Source organism: Stegostoma tigrinum, chromosome 9 (assembly GCF_030684315.1).
Source record: "Stegostoma tigrinum isolate sSteTig4 chromosome 9, sSteTig4.hap1, whole genome shotgun sequence".
NCBI lineage: Eukaryota > Metazoa > Chordata > Chondrichthyes > Orectolobiformes > Stegostomatidae > Stegostoma > Stegostoma tigrinum.
In genome coordinates, this window is record NC_081362.1 from 66,377,609 (window position 1) to 66,392,630 (window position 15,022).

Genomic DNA, 15,022 nt, shown 5'->3' on the forward strand with positions numbered 1-15,022 from the left:
CAGCTACCTCCAGTTTAAATACTTTCAATGATCTAGCCTGTCTGTTTAAAGTGTCTTTCTATGTCCCAAAACATTCTCTATAATGTTTTCCCAACTAAAGTTGGAACTCTATGTTCATATTGAGAATGCTGCTTGACATTGTTTATCAAATTAGCTTGAGGAATGTTGAATAGTTGTCATTTTTGAACATCCATGAGAACAGGCACTCAATACATTTTGGTGTGTATCATGTAGTTTTACTTGAAACTGGTATACTCGGTCACAATTTCTTTCTTTTTTGTGTGTTTGATACAGCCACCGAACAACGCCAAATGTACTTTAGTCTGGAACTTTTGGGAGCTGCTGGCATGGTACATTTGCCATGGATCTACCCAAGATATACTCAAAAATATCACTAATGAATAGATTCACTCATGTTAGTACTTGAAAAGGCTGAATGGCTGAAAGTTTCTCAATCTCTAAGATCAGATGAGCTAAATCCCAGTGCATTGAAGGAGGTGACTATAGAAATCATGGGTGCATTGGTGGTTAACTTTCAAAATTCTAAAGAACCTGGTTGTGATCCTGCAGACTGAGAAGTTGTAAACATAATTCCAATATTTAAGAAGAAAAGGAATGGGAGAATGCAGAAATATAGACCTGTTAGTTGATGCCAATAGTAGGGAAAATGTTAGAATCTATTACAAAGGATATGATAACTGAGCACCTAGAAAAGAACGGTAAAATTGGGATCTGTCAACAGGGACTTACGAAAGACACATCATGTTTGGCAAAGTTGTTGGAATTTTTTAAAGTATGTCACTTGTGGCATAGATAAAGGAAAAATAGCAAATGTGGTCCATTTGGATTTTCACAAGACTTTTGATAAGGCTTTTGCAGAAAGTTAGTGAAAAACTTTAGGGCAGATGGGATTGGGAATAATTTACTGGTTTTGGTTGACGTTTGGTTAAGAGACAGAAAGAATAGGGGAACAAATCATTTTCAGGATGGTAAGCTGTTACTTGGTGACTGCCAAAGGATCAGTGCTAGTTTTCCATATGTTCATAATTTTTAGGAGAGATTGGATTTGGGAACTAAAGTAAGATTTCTAAATTTGCTGATAATAGCAAACTAGATGGAATTATAAATTACGAGGAGGATGCAAGGAGGCATCAAGGGGATTTAATCAAGCCAAGTGACTGCACTAGCATATGGTAGATGGACAATATGGTAAGTAAAAATGAAGTTATCCACTTTGGCAGGAAAATAAGGTTAAATATTTCTTAAGTGGTGAAAGGTTGGGAAATGTGTAGTTCGAAGGGACCTATGTGTCTTTGTTCATGAGTCGTTAAAACTAGGATGAGGATTTAGCGAGCAAATAGGAAGGCAAATGTTATTTTGGCCTTCATTTCAAGAGGATTGGAGTATTAAAATAATGATGTCTTGCTGCAGTTGTAAAGAGCGCATTGAGACTGCACTTGGTGTATTGTAGACAATGTTGGTCACCATACCTAGGGAAGACTATACTTGTCAGAGAGGGACTGCATTGGAATTTCACCAGACTACCCTCTGGGATGACAAGATTGTCATAGAGGAAAGGCTGAGTAACCGGGGCCTATATTCTCTAAAGCTTTGAAGAATGAGATGTACACTCATTGAAAATTAGAAATTTTTTACGATATTATGACAGGGTAGATGTAGATATGATGTGTCCCTGAGCTGGTTGTCTTGAATCAAGGGACATAATCTCAGAATAAGCAATAGTTCATTAAAGTTTGAGATGAAGACAAACTTCTTAGTTCTGTGGGTGGGTAATCTTTGGAACTCTGTATCACAGAGAACTGTGGAATCTCAATCATTGATCATGGCAAATACAAAAATCGATAGATGTTGTGTGTAATTATATCAAGATATATAGAGTTGGTGCAGAAGATTGCACTGAGGTAGAAATTCAACCATGATCTAATTAAATGGTGGAGTTGCCTCAATGGGCAGAGTGGCCTGAACCTGATCCTGTGTTCATGATAATTATGGCCTTGGAGGAAATGCTAGTATTGAGTTGGACAAATTCTTTAGTTTCCACATGAAGGTCAATAGAGACATTAAGTCAAAGCTTTTTGGCTTGCACTCATCAGGACTGAGACATAAGAAACCAAACTTTGTAAAGGAATACCAATTTCTACAGCATGAGAAGAAAGTGCTGATGTGTTGGACCAGTAATCTCATCTCAGTGTAAAAATTGATGCTCTCTTTCAAAATGTGGTTTTTCACGTCTCAATCCTGATTGGTGCAAGTCAAAAAGCTTTGCTTTAGCTAGACTACCAACCAATTAATTCTTCTTACTGAACCTTTGCACTTCTTGCTTCCCTTGTTGGTATATTACAAATGATCTGGTTGGTGTTCTTGGATATTGAGTTGAAGTCTTCAGGCTTACTTCAGAGCCTATTCAATATCACTTTGGGCACAAACTCTACATTGTTTGTATTATTTCCATCCCATGTTTGCATACAAGATCACATAAAAGAAAGACAAAGCAATGTGAGCTAAAAATTGATTATTGATGTCTTGATCATCACTAAGGTGAAACTTTCATCTAAAGTGGACTGTTGTTTGGTTAGCTATTCCTTAGTTTTGCCTAGTTTCTCCTGACTACAGTAACCCATGCGAGCGATTGTTTAAATTTGCAACCGAGGCCATAAAACACAGTACTTCGGTGGCCATTGTCCAAGTATGAACCTGGGCAGTCATTGTTAGCAACCTGATTGATCCTGTTGCAAGAGACATATTTCTCCCATTCTGAATGGGTCAGGCAGTCACATGCATAAAAATCTCCAGCAGAGGTCACTAGAGATCAATCTGAGTCAGGAAATCTGCCAATTTTACCTGAGAAACTGACTCAGTACAGGCCAGAGATCAGGCTTAGAATCTTCCTGCTTTGTATGGCTTTGTGCCAACCATACTATGCAATCCATTTGTCTAAATATTTCAAGGGAATTTATATTTTTGAGTTTCAGTTATTTCCTTGTGAGCATAGAACATAATCTTTGTTAGACTGTACTTACACCCGTGCAGAATTCTTCATTTACAACTATCTTGATTTTTAATATGGGTAAAGGAACGATTGCATTTTGTAATACATTATATAGACTGCATGTGACACTGCTCTCAAGAAGCAGGATGAAAGTAAAGTTAATGAATCTCACTGGCTGTGATACTATGATTGTTTTGCTTGCCCTACCACCCATCACCATAAACCAGCAACTTATCATTAAAAGATGTGAATCCATTTGAGGATTTGCAGTGTCACAGGAGTATTTAACATTTTGAAACCCTGAATCAAAAGCCATTCAGTGCTCCATGCCACATGGCCTTATGGTTTTGGGAGGAACAAAGAATCAGCTGAAGGCTGTCATTCCCATTAGTTTGATAAATTGTATTGAACAGAAATTTAACATGTTTTGTGTGAAAAATAATCATCTGCAAACAATTGTTTAACACAGAACTTGCATCATAAAATCAGAGAGAATTCCTCTCTTCTATTTTAACATATGATAGATAGGTAAATATTTCAATATGTTTTAAATGCAAACTTTTTAAAAAAATAGATGATCAACTTTACTTGCTCCCACTCAAAAGATCTTACTTTTATTGACAGTTAATGCAGTTAGTCCTCAGGAGGCAAAGTTTACTGGGTACCAGTTTAGTCCATCTCAGACATTGAAGAAAGCAGGACTGGCTTTGAGCATTGATTCCAAGAAATTCCAGTGGTGTCTAGGAGTTTAGTTTAATTGCAAAGAGGTTTAAAGGGGAGAGAGAAAGAGAGAAAATTCCCAAGATGGCTGTATATTTTTATTCTATTTGGAATAACCGTGCCTTTCAGAAAGTGCTTGGCCAGCTGCTGATGCTGCATTCCAACTCATATAATTTTAATTCCAGCAGTTCCACTGTGTTTTCCCAGCATGGGATCCACAGGCCCTGCCAAGCCCTCCGTCTTATGACTGAGGTCTGTGCAAGGTCAAACTGAAGTATCGATTTTAACCCTTGTGTTTTGCTGCAGGCTAAATACATTATCTTAACAGCTCACTTTGAAACATTTGTTGAATTTAGTTTTCGATTTTTTGAATGAATTTATTCAGCAGCATTTATTTAAATTAGGATGGCCCCCGCAAAAACAAATCGATGAATTTCAGTCATCAGAGTAAAATAATTCATTGTTAATTCAAGTTGTTGCAATTGTGTCAAAGGCAAATCCTGAGAAGCCATGACAAAGTTCTTCAGGGCTAAAATTTCCCTGACTGCGCCAGCTGGAAGATTACTTTTGTTTCTCTTCGCTCCTCAGGCAATTACTTATTCTGCCAGCATATGATGGCTTATTACTTCTGGTGCCTTTCCCTAAGTGTCTGTTTTTCATGCACAACAAGCCTCAGCAGGCTATTTGGCCAGATGGAGCCTCACACCAGAGACTGATCCCATCCACAAGTGAAGACCCTTTCAGCTGAAGATGGAATTCTTATGTGGAAATTGAGAACTCAGAGCAACCCAGTTTTCTCACACTATTTTATTGCCTCCACAAAGCCTGGGAGCAGGCCAAGGGGCTGGGTAGGTCAGTGAAGTGGGGATAGGGATATGGTTGGATGACATGGCGCGGAGACCCCAATTTGTTAATTACTCCAAGGTGTGGAAGTTAAATTTACTCTTTTTTCCCTCCAAATTCTTGGCTTTAGATGTCTCTGGCTAGGCCAGCATTCATTGACCATCTCTAATTGAGAATCAGCTGCATTGCTGTGGGTCTGGATTCGTACGTAGGCCAGACTGGGTGAGGATGGCTGGTTTCCTTCGCTATAGGGCATTAGTGAACCAGATGAGTTTCTACAACATTCAGCAGTGGTTACACGGTCACCATTAGGCCAGGCAGGGCACTGACACCAAGTCGCATCCGGGCTCCCAGAACTGGTCTTTGCAGGGCTGCCACTATCTTGCGGCCACTAGATGGAGCTACCAGTGTGCCCTTTAAACATACCACAAGCCTCGGGCTGCTGATGCCAATTGTGCTATTCTTCTAAGACCAACGATCTCAGTAAGGGCTATCAATTGAATTTGTAACTTTGGATTTGTAATCTCATTAAATGAGCGGTATATTTCACCTACTAGTCACGTAGGGAGTCACATCATAAACCTTCCGGTAAAGGAGGTAATAAAGTGTGAAGCTGGGCAAACACAGCAGGCCAAGCAGCATCTCAGGAGCACAAAAGCTGACGTTTTGGGCCTAGACCCTTCATCTAGGCCCGAAATGTCAGCTTTTGTGCTCCTGCGATGCTGCTTGGCCTGCTGTGTTTGCCCAGCTTCACACTTTGTTATCTTGGATTCTCCAGCATCTGCAGTTCCCATTATCTCAGGTAAAGGAGGTAAATCTGTTTCTTTCTCATAATCAATTAAGGTAGTTATTTTCTTCCTCAATACTTTAAAGAAAATACTTCACAAAAAATGTACAACTAAATTTCTTCCCTTGCAAGTATGTCAAGATCAAGTTGAAGTGGTTGTTACCATCTATGATTCTCTCACCTTAGGCAGAAGAAATATAAAAGTAGGCTTTTCTGCCTGTGTGTGCCTTTTTTTTAAGGTTGATATTATTAGCAGTCTCAGAGTTAAAGTTACTTCGCTGTATCTGGCAATCCCATGTGCTTCCTGTTTTTCTAGTGAGTTCTATGCTTCACCAGGCCTTTGGGAGTGAGTGTCCAGGATTTTCCTGAAAGGAAGGAGTGCTTTGTTCATTGCTATCATGGGAATGTTTCAAATTTAGACATCTATAACAGAGACCTCCTGTGTTTCAAATGGGTCAATATAATTGTAACAAATAAATCTGAGAGATCGTGATGGTTTTATGAAAACTATGTGCAGCTTACGAAAAGGTCAACTTCATAAGCTGATCCAACTCCATTTATAAATGAATAGACAATAGTTTGACTTCAAAATAGCTTGTTGCAGCCTTCTATAATGCTGTACAGCATTTCAAATTGTTAACTGGCAAACAAAATGGAGTCACACTGTAAATTATAGTCCATCAGTTTGAGTACTCTAGATATGACCTGCTTTTAGGTTTCATTACCCTCTAGTCTGTGACACTAAACCAGTGATACATCAAAACAAACTGGGAGATTTCAAAACCCCTCACCCATCCAGGGTTTGGGTGGCCAGCCAGCACAGCATGCTGGGTAGAACACAAATATTGCCTTGAACAACTTGATAGGACAACGCATCATTATGAGGGCAGATCTTCACTAACACCTGGCTAGTGCACAGATATTGAATGTTTCAAGCCAGCCTGCTGACAGAAAAAGAAGGAGCTGGATTTATTGGAAGTGCCGGGGCTCCCAAGAACTTCGCTCTCCAGCTGACAAGGTGGACATGCTGCCTGTTTTAGGGAAGGTGACAGGCCATAGGCAGAGGGATCATTACAAGACAGACAGGGCGCACCCAAACTGAAGGGGCAACAATAGCCTTGAAGGGAGGTTTGCTACTGCCACTCGGGAGGGTTTAAACTAATGTGTCAGGGAGGTGAGAACCAGAGCAGGTGGTCAGCATGTGTAGAGATTGAAGAGAAGGTAGAGATTAAATCAAGGAAGAACAGGTAGGGCCAGGCTAATGAACATAGTGGGACTAGTGGTCTGAAGTGCACTTACTTTAATGCAAGGAGTACAATAGGCAAGGCAGATGAACTTAGAGCTTGGATTAAGGACATGGGACTATGATGTGGTAGTCATTACAGAAAATTGTTTGAGGAGAAGGTAGGGATTGCAGTTCCAGACTTTAGATGTTTCAGGCATGATAGAGCAGGATGTAAAAAGGCTGGGGTGGTGGGATGCAATACTGATTAAGGACATGGTCACAGTCACATAAAGAGAGGACAACTTGGACAGCTCATCCAGTGAGGCCATATGGGTTCATCACTATGATCGGGTTAGACTATAGGCCTCCCAGTAGCCAGCAGGACACAAAGGAACAGATAGGTAGGCCCTTCGTGCTGGGGCTTAGGTGGGGCATTATTTATTAGATGTGCATCAAGAAAGGCAACTTGAAACAATGTGTTGAAGGTCCAACCTGGGATGGGGCCATACTTGACTTTGAATTGGGGAAGGAGCCTGGCCAAGTGATCCAAGTTTAGGTGGGGGAGCATTTTGGAAACATTGATCATGATCCCATAGGTTTTAAGATAGTTATGCATAAGGATAACACTGGCCCTCGGGTGAAAGTGCTCAATAGGGAGAAGGCTAATTACAACGGTATTAGGCAGGAACTGAAGAAATTAGATTGGGGTGTGGCTGTTTGAGGGTAAATCCAAGTCTGCCATGTGTAAATCTTTTAAAGGCCAGTTGATCAGAGTTCAGGATCAGCATGTTCCTGTGAGAATGAAAGATAAAGAAGGCAATATTCAGGAACCTGGATAACAGGGGAAATTGAAAGTTCCTTGAAAAGAAAAAGGAAGCATGTGTAAGGTTTGGGAAACTGAAATTAGACAAAGGCCTTGAGGAATATAAAGGAAACAGGAAAGAACTAGAAACCAGAAATTAGGAGGGCTAAAAGATACTATAAAATGTCCTTGACAAGTAGAATTAAGGAGAATCCCAATGTGTATTAGGATCCAAGAGGCAGCTCACGTAAAGGGAGGCCAACATCAAGGACAAATGCAGTAATGTACATGTGGAGCCAGAAATAATGGGTGACATCCTGGATGAGTACTTTGTATCACCTGCCAAGAAAAAGGTTATGCATGATGCTAAGATTGGGGATGCGAATGTTGACTCTCTAGGACAGCTTGATATTAAGAAAGAGGTATTGGGTGTTTTGAAAAACATTAAGGTGGACAAGTATCCCAGACCTAATGGGATCTAACCCAGGATACTGAGGGAGTCAAGGGAAGAGGTTGCTGGGGCCTTGACAGATATCTTTGCATCCTGCTTATCCATAGGCAAGATCCCAGAAGACTGGGGAAAAGCCAATGTTGTTCCATCGTTTAAGCAAAGCAACAGGGATAATTCAGGAAATTTTAGACCGGTGATCCTTACAACTGTGGTAGGGAAATTATTGGAGAAGATTTTTAGCAACCATATTTACCAGCGTTTGGTACAGAGTGGATTTATTAGAAATAGTCAGTATGGTTTTGTGCTGGGGGGCTGTTTTGTCTCATAAATTTGATTGAGTTTTTTAAGGAAATGATGAAGGTGATTGTTGGGGGAGGGCATTTGACGTTATCTACATGGACTTCACTAAAACATTTGACAAGGTCGTTCATGGTAGTCCAGAAGATTAAGTTACGGTAATTTGGTGAGTTGGATATAATGTTGTCTTGGTCATAGGAGGCAGAGGGTAGTTATGGAAGGGTATTATCTGACTGGAGGACTATGGTCAGTGCTGTTCAGCAAGGATCAGTGCTAAATATAAATTATTTAGATGAAAATGTAGGTGGTCTGATTAGTAAGCTTGCAGACAACACAAAAGTTGTGGAATTGTGGATAATGAGGAAGGTTGCCAAAGGATACAGCAGGATATAGATCATTTGGAAAGTTGGATGGAGAAATAGCAGATAGAGTTTAAACTGGACAAGTGTAAGGTGATTAATTTCAGAGGTCAAATGCAAGAGGAAACATAGAGTAAATAGCAGGACCCTTAGGAGTATTGATATACTGAAGGATCTTGGGGTGCAAGCCCATAGCTCCTTGGAACTGGCAATACAGGTAGTTACTGTGGTAAAGAAAGCATTTGTCATGTTTGCCTTCTTCAGTCGTGGCACGGAGTATAAAAGTTGTAAAGTCATATTGAAGCTGTATAAAACTTTAGTTATCCATATTTGGCATATTATGTGCAGGCTGGATGTGGAGGCTTTGGAGAGGGTGTACAAGAGGTTTACCAGGAGGTAACCTCGATCGGCATGTGTTAGCTATAATGAGAGGTTGGACAAACTTGGATTGTTTTCGGTAGAGTGTCAGAGGCTGAGAAGCAGCCTGATAGAATTATACAAAATTTTGAGCACCATGGATAGGGTGGATAGTCAGGGTTTTTCCTTAGGGTGAAATGTCAAAAACTCTGAGGAGACATAGATTTAAGGTGAGAGGGGAATACTTTAAGGGAGATGAGCAAGGCAAGTTTATAATCCAGAGGGTGGTAGGTGCCTGGAATGCGTTGCCAGAGGAAGTGTTAGAAGCAGATATAATAGCAACATTTAAGAGGGATTTAGACAGATGCATGAACAAGCAGGGAATAGAGGGATATGGACCATATGCAGACAGATGGAATTAGTTTAGAATGGTTGGCACGGACATGGTGGGCTGAAGGGCCTGTACCTGTGCTGTATTGTTATATGTTTCATGCAAAGTTAATTGCATTACAATAAATAGAGCGTTTCAGTGACAGATCTTGGTTTGAATTGCTTTTGTCCTGAATAACAGTCAGCCTGGAAACAGTCCTCAAGTGGGCAGTAGAACATGGAAGATAGAATCCCTACAGTATGGAAACAGGCCATTTGGCCCAACAAGTCCGCACCAACTCTTTGGGGAACATTTCACCCAGACTCACACCCTTACCTTATCCCCATAACCCTGCATTTCCCATGGCTAATCCACCTAACTTATACATCCCTAGACACTATGGGCAATTTAGCATGGCCAATCTGCCTAACCTGCACATTTTGGACTAGGCAGCAAACCCACACAGAAATGGGGCGATGTGCAAACTCCACACGGACAGGCACCCAAGGCTGGAATTGAACCCCGGTCCATGCTGCTGTGAGGCACGAGTGCTAACCACTGAGCCACCGTGCTGCCCTAAATTAATGCCCCACCTACCAATCCTCTGCCTGATTAAATGCTGGAACATAACAGTCCTGCAAACTGTGGTATATTTGTCATGTAGAATCCAAAATCCTACTACGACCTGAGTCATTGCTTTATTTTGAATCTCAAACAGCTGGTGCAATGCTTTCTGGAGTTGCCAATCTCCTTTTAACGTTTTCCCTTGCTCAATCACTCTGCAGGAGTTTTCCCACCCTGCTGCTGGTCAACCAGTCCAAATGGAAACAGAAAATTAACAAAATCCTGCTGTTAAATTCTACCTAATCTCTTTAAACCCCTTTGGCCTCCTTAATACTGGCGCCATAAGTGCTACAAGCTGAGATTCTGAGTTTGGATGATGTAAGGTCTTTAACGAAATTTTATCATGATGAATGTTCAATCACACGCGTAATTCTATCTTCTCCTCGGGATGCAAACCAATTGATCGAAAGGCTTTTGTTTAGCTTTTACCTGCTTTGCGAGCAGATTTGCAGCTACACTTGTGCCCTGTGATTTTTTTGAAGCTTACAGCCTGGGATCTAAAGTTCAGGCTTGAAGCGTTCAGTTCCCGGGACTTCTGCTTCGCCATGACCTTTCTATAACCTGAATTTCTATTTACACTCCAGCTTCAGCACATGAACACTGTGAAAACTTATGCAACAATACGGTGTAAATGCTCCCTTAATTCAAGTGACCTGTCAGGGCCTGATTGAAGGGAGTGCAGTCTTCAAAAGATGCGAAGCTGCTCTGGAGACTTTTGGCCGCAAAACAACAAATAATTCTTGCAGTGTTGCAACTCTTGCAATTCTTAAAACTGAAGATGGTTATAGAGTTCAAGAGTTACCATCTGGTTCCAAACCTTCAAAGTATTCTATTGTTCTTTCATGATTTTGCAGTGGTGTTGGCAAGTTCAATGTTTACTGTCTAGCCCTAATGCCCTTGAGAAAATGGTGGTGAACTGATTTTTTTGAACCATTGCCTCCATGTGGTTTAAGTACACCCATAGAGCTGTTCAGGAAGGAGTTCCATGATTATGACCCAGCAGCAGCAAAGGAGCAGTGATTTGGTTCCACATCAAGATGGTGTGTGACTTGGCAGGGAACTTGCAGACAGTAGTGTTCCTATATATCTGTTGCCAATGTAATTCCAAGGGTAGAGGTTTTCCAGTTGGAAGGCGCTGTCACAGGAGCTTTGGTAAGTTGCTGCAGTGTATTTTATAGAGGATGAACACTACTGCTACTGAGCTTGTTTAAACTGGTGGTTGAAGAGCTAATTAAAAGGGCTACTTTGTTCTGGATTGGCTTGAACTTGTCCAGCATTGTTAGAGCTGTGTCCATCCAGACAAAGTGGAAAGTACTCCATTGGACCTCTGACATGTGCCTTAACTTTGGGGAATTAAGAAGTGAGTCACTCATTGCAGAATTCCCAGCCTTCAACCTGCTCCTGTTGCCATAGTATTTTTAGTTATTAGCAACACCAAAGTTAAGGATATTGATTAGTCATGTTAATGCCATTGAACATCATCGATAATATAGCTCACGTTGTAAGTAATGTCATTGTTTGTAAAGCTAAAATGCTTGTTTCCAAATTATCCACAGAACTAGAGACATTGACATGAGTGCTTTAGCTAAATTACCCATATAAATGAACATGTTTTATTTCACACTCATTGGGTGCTCATGGTCACTATGAAGAAAATAATTTTATTCCAAATTAAACTAAATTGTATTTGTTGGCAAATTTCTTTAATATAGCACAGTCATTAAAATGATCCCTCTATTTTACATCAGAACTATCGTTGCTTGGCTATAATCTTTTCATTAAATAGATAGTCCTAAGTAGAGACAAAGCTATGATATTGGGATTAGCTTCCACATGCATCTTAGTGGTGCTTAGGGGAGCCCCTCCAAAAATTAATAAATCTCTATGCTCTCAGCCTGTCACAAATTCCTACAATTTGATTTTGTTAACTGCCAAAATTGATACACATTTTCCATAAGTTTCACTTTCTAGATGTTCACTTATAAAACATTACACTTGATCTATATTTGAACTTCAATAGTCATATTTTTACCCAATGCCTTTATCTCCTCTGCAATATTACTCATCTTCATCCCTGCCTTTGCTTAACTGCCACCAAAACTATTATCCACAACTTTGTTACTTTGAGGTTTGATGTCAAAGAAACAAAGGCACATAGTAGACCCTTTCATCTTGCTCTGCCATTTGATGAGATTGTGGTTGATGTGGTGGTGGTTTCAATTCCATTCTCCTGTCTTCAAGCCATTAACACTAGCTCCCTTGTCTATCAAATATCTTCAAACTCAGCCTGGAATAAAATCAATGATCCAGACTCATCTGCTTTCTGTGATCCTTTGAAAGAACAAATTTCTTCCCATCTTCATATTAAAGGAGATACTTCTCATTTTTCGTAACTCCAAGGGATGTGGTTCAACTCTTCTTCATAAGATAAGTTCTTCATCCCAGGAATAAGTCAGTTGAAACATCTTTGAATTGTTTCCAATGCAATTTATCTTTTTTCAAATAATGAAATGAAATCTATACACAGTACTCCAGAGTTTAGTAAAACTACTTTTATTTTCCATTCAATTTGCAATAAATGTTATCTTTCTTATCACTTGCTAAACCTGCACATTAATGTCTTGAGATTCATGCATCTGTAAACCTAATTCTTTCTCCTAACTCTCTTCTTTTAATTGTTCACAGGATATTGATGTCATTGGCTGGGCCAGCATTTATCCCTCTATAACTGCCCATGATAAGGTCTTAAACTGATGCAGTCCATGGCAGGTATGTACACCTACACAACTGGTAGGTCGGGAGTTCTGGGATTTTGACTCACTGACACTGAAGCAATGGTTATATAGTTCCAAGTCAGGATGGTGTGTGGCATGGATGGAAACATTCTGTTGGTGGTATTCCCATGCATCAACTCCGCTTGTCCTTTTATGTGATAGAGGTTATGGGTTTCAAAGGCCCTGTCAAAACAGCCTTGATGAGTTGCTGCAGTGCATCTTCTAGAAGGTACACATTGCTGCTCTTGTTCGTTAAGAAGTTCAGGCTGTGAATGTTGATGGTAATGGATGGGGTGGCAATCAAGCAGGCTTATTGTCCTGGATGTGCTAATCTTCTTGAGTTTTGCTGAACCTTCGCTCATCCAGGCAAATGTGGACTATTCCAACGCACTCCTGATGTGTACCTTATAAAGTGGAGTAAACCTTGAATAGGCTTTGTGGTGTCAAGAAGTAAGTCATTCATGTCAAAATTCCTAGATTCTGACTTGCTCTTGCTGTGTTTACATGGCTGGCTCAGTTATGTTTCTGGTAAATGCTAACTCCCAAGGATGTAGATAACAGTGGATTCAGTGATGGTAATGCCATTGAATGTCAAGAGAAAATGGTTAGCTTCTCTCTTGTTTGAGACAATCAATGCATAGCTCTTGTGTTGAATCAAATATCACTTGCCACATATGAGTTAGCAAGAACTGCTGATGCTGGAGTCAGAGGTAACACAGTGTGGAGCAGGAGGAACACAGCAGGCCAGGCAGCATCAGAGGCGCAGGCAAGTTGATGTTTTGGGTCGGGACCCTTCTTCAGAAATGGGGAAGAGGAAGACAGCTGGGAAATAAATAGAGGGAGGAGAGGTAGGGCTGGGGAAAGATAAGTGGGATTGTGATAGGTGAATGCAGGTAGGGAGTGGTGGGGATTGGGTAGTGTGATGGGTGGGGTGGATAGGTAGGACAGGTCATGCCAGGTCAAGGAGATGGGAGTGAGGATGTGTGGGGCAGGGGTAAGGTCAGTGGAGTGGTGATAGTGGAAGCAGGTAGGTGGTAGTGGTCAGTAGGAAAGGTAGGGCTGATAGGTGGGAAAGAAGTTGGACAGATTGTGGGATGAGAGGGATGGGGGGTAGGGTGGTGGGTCAGTTTTAAAATTGGTGAATTCTATGTTTAGGCCATCGGGCTGTAGGCTCCTGAGATGGAATATGAGGTGCTGCTCCTCCAATTTGTGGGTGGCATCATTGTGGCACTGGAAGAGGCTCAGGTTGAACATGTCACCCAGGAAGTAGGAGGGGGCATTAAAATAGTTGGTGACTGGAATGTGTTGTCATTTGTTGTGTACAGAGTGCATCTGCTCCCCAAAATTGTCCCCAAGTCTGCACTTGATCTAACTAATGAAGAGGGGGCCATCCCACCAACATTTGCATCCAGCATATCAGTCTCTGTGACCACCGCAACCTACAATCCGACCCCACACAGAAAGATATATTTCCCTCCCCACCTCTATCAATCTTTTGTAGGGACTGCTCTCTCTGCAACTCCCTCGTCCGCTCCACACTCCCCACTAACCCGACCACATCAGCACCTTTCCCTGCAACCGCAGGAAGTGCTACAGCTTCCAGTCGCTAACCATTTTAACTCCCCCTCCCACTCCGTTGATGACATGTCCATCCTGGGCCTCCTCCAGTACCACAATGACACCACACGCAAGCTGGAAGGAGGAACACCTCATATTCCATCTCGGCACCCTACAGCCCGATGGCTTTAACATAGAATTACACAATTTTAAAATCTCTCCAACTCCGGCCTCATTCCGTGTCCAAACCTCCCTCTCTTTCCCACCTCCTTGACTCGGCACACCTGTTCATCTTCTCTCCCACCTATCAGCCTCGCCCATCCCACTGATCAATCTCTACCACTCCCTACCCGCATTCACCTATCACAATCCCATCTACCTTTCCCCAGCCCCATCTCTCCTCCCTCTATTTATTTCCCAGCTCCCTTCCTCCTCCCCATTTCTGAAGAAGGGTCCTGACCTGAAATGTCAGCCTTCATGCTCCTCTGATGCTGTGTTCATCCAGCTCCACACTATGTTATCAGTTGCCACTTATCAGCCTGCTTATGGACATAATCTCTTTCAGTCTCTGAGGCATCAAGAATGGCACTGATCATTGTACAATGACTTCTGACCTTATCATGGAGGGAAGGTCTTTGATGAAACGGGTGAAGATAGTTGGACTTCAGACACTACTCTGAAGAACTTCTGCAGCAGTGTCTTGTGTCTGAAAAGGCTGATCTCCAGCAAACACAATCCTCTCCCTTCTTGCTAAGTTTGACTTCAAACAGTGGAGAGTTTCCCCATAGATTCTCATTTACTTTAGTTTTGTTAGGGGTCCTTAATGCCATACTTGATTAAATGCTC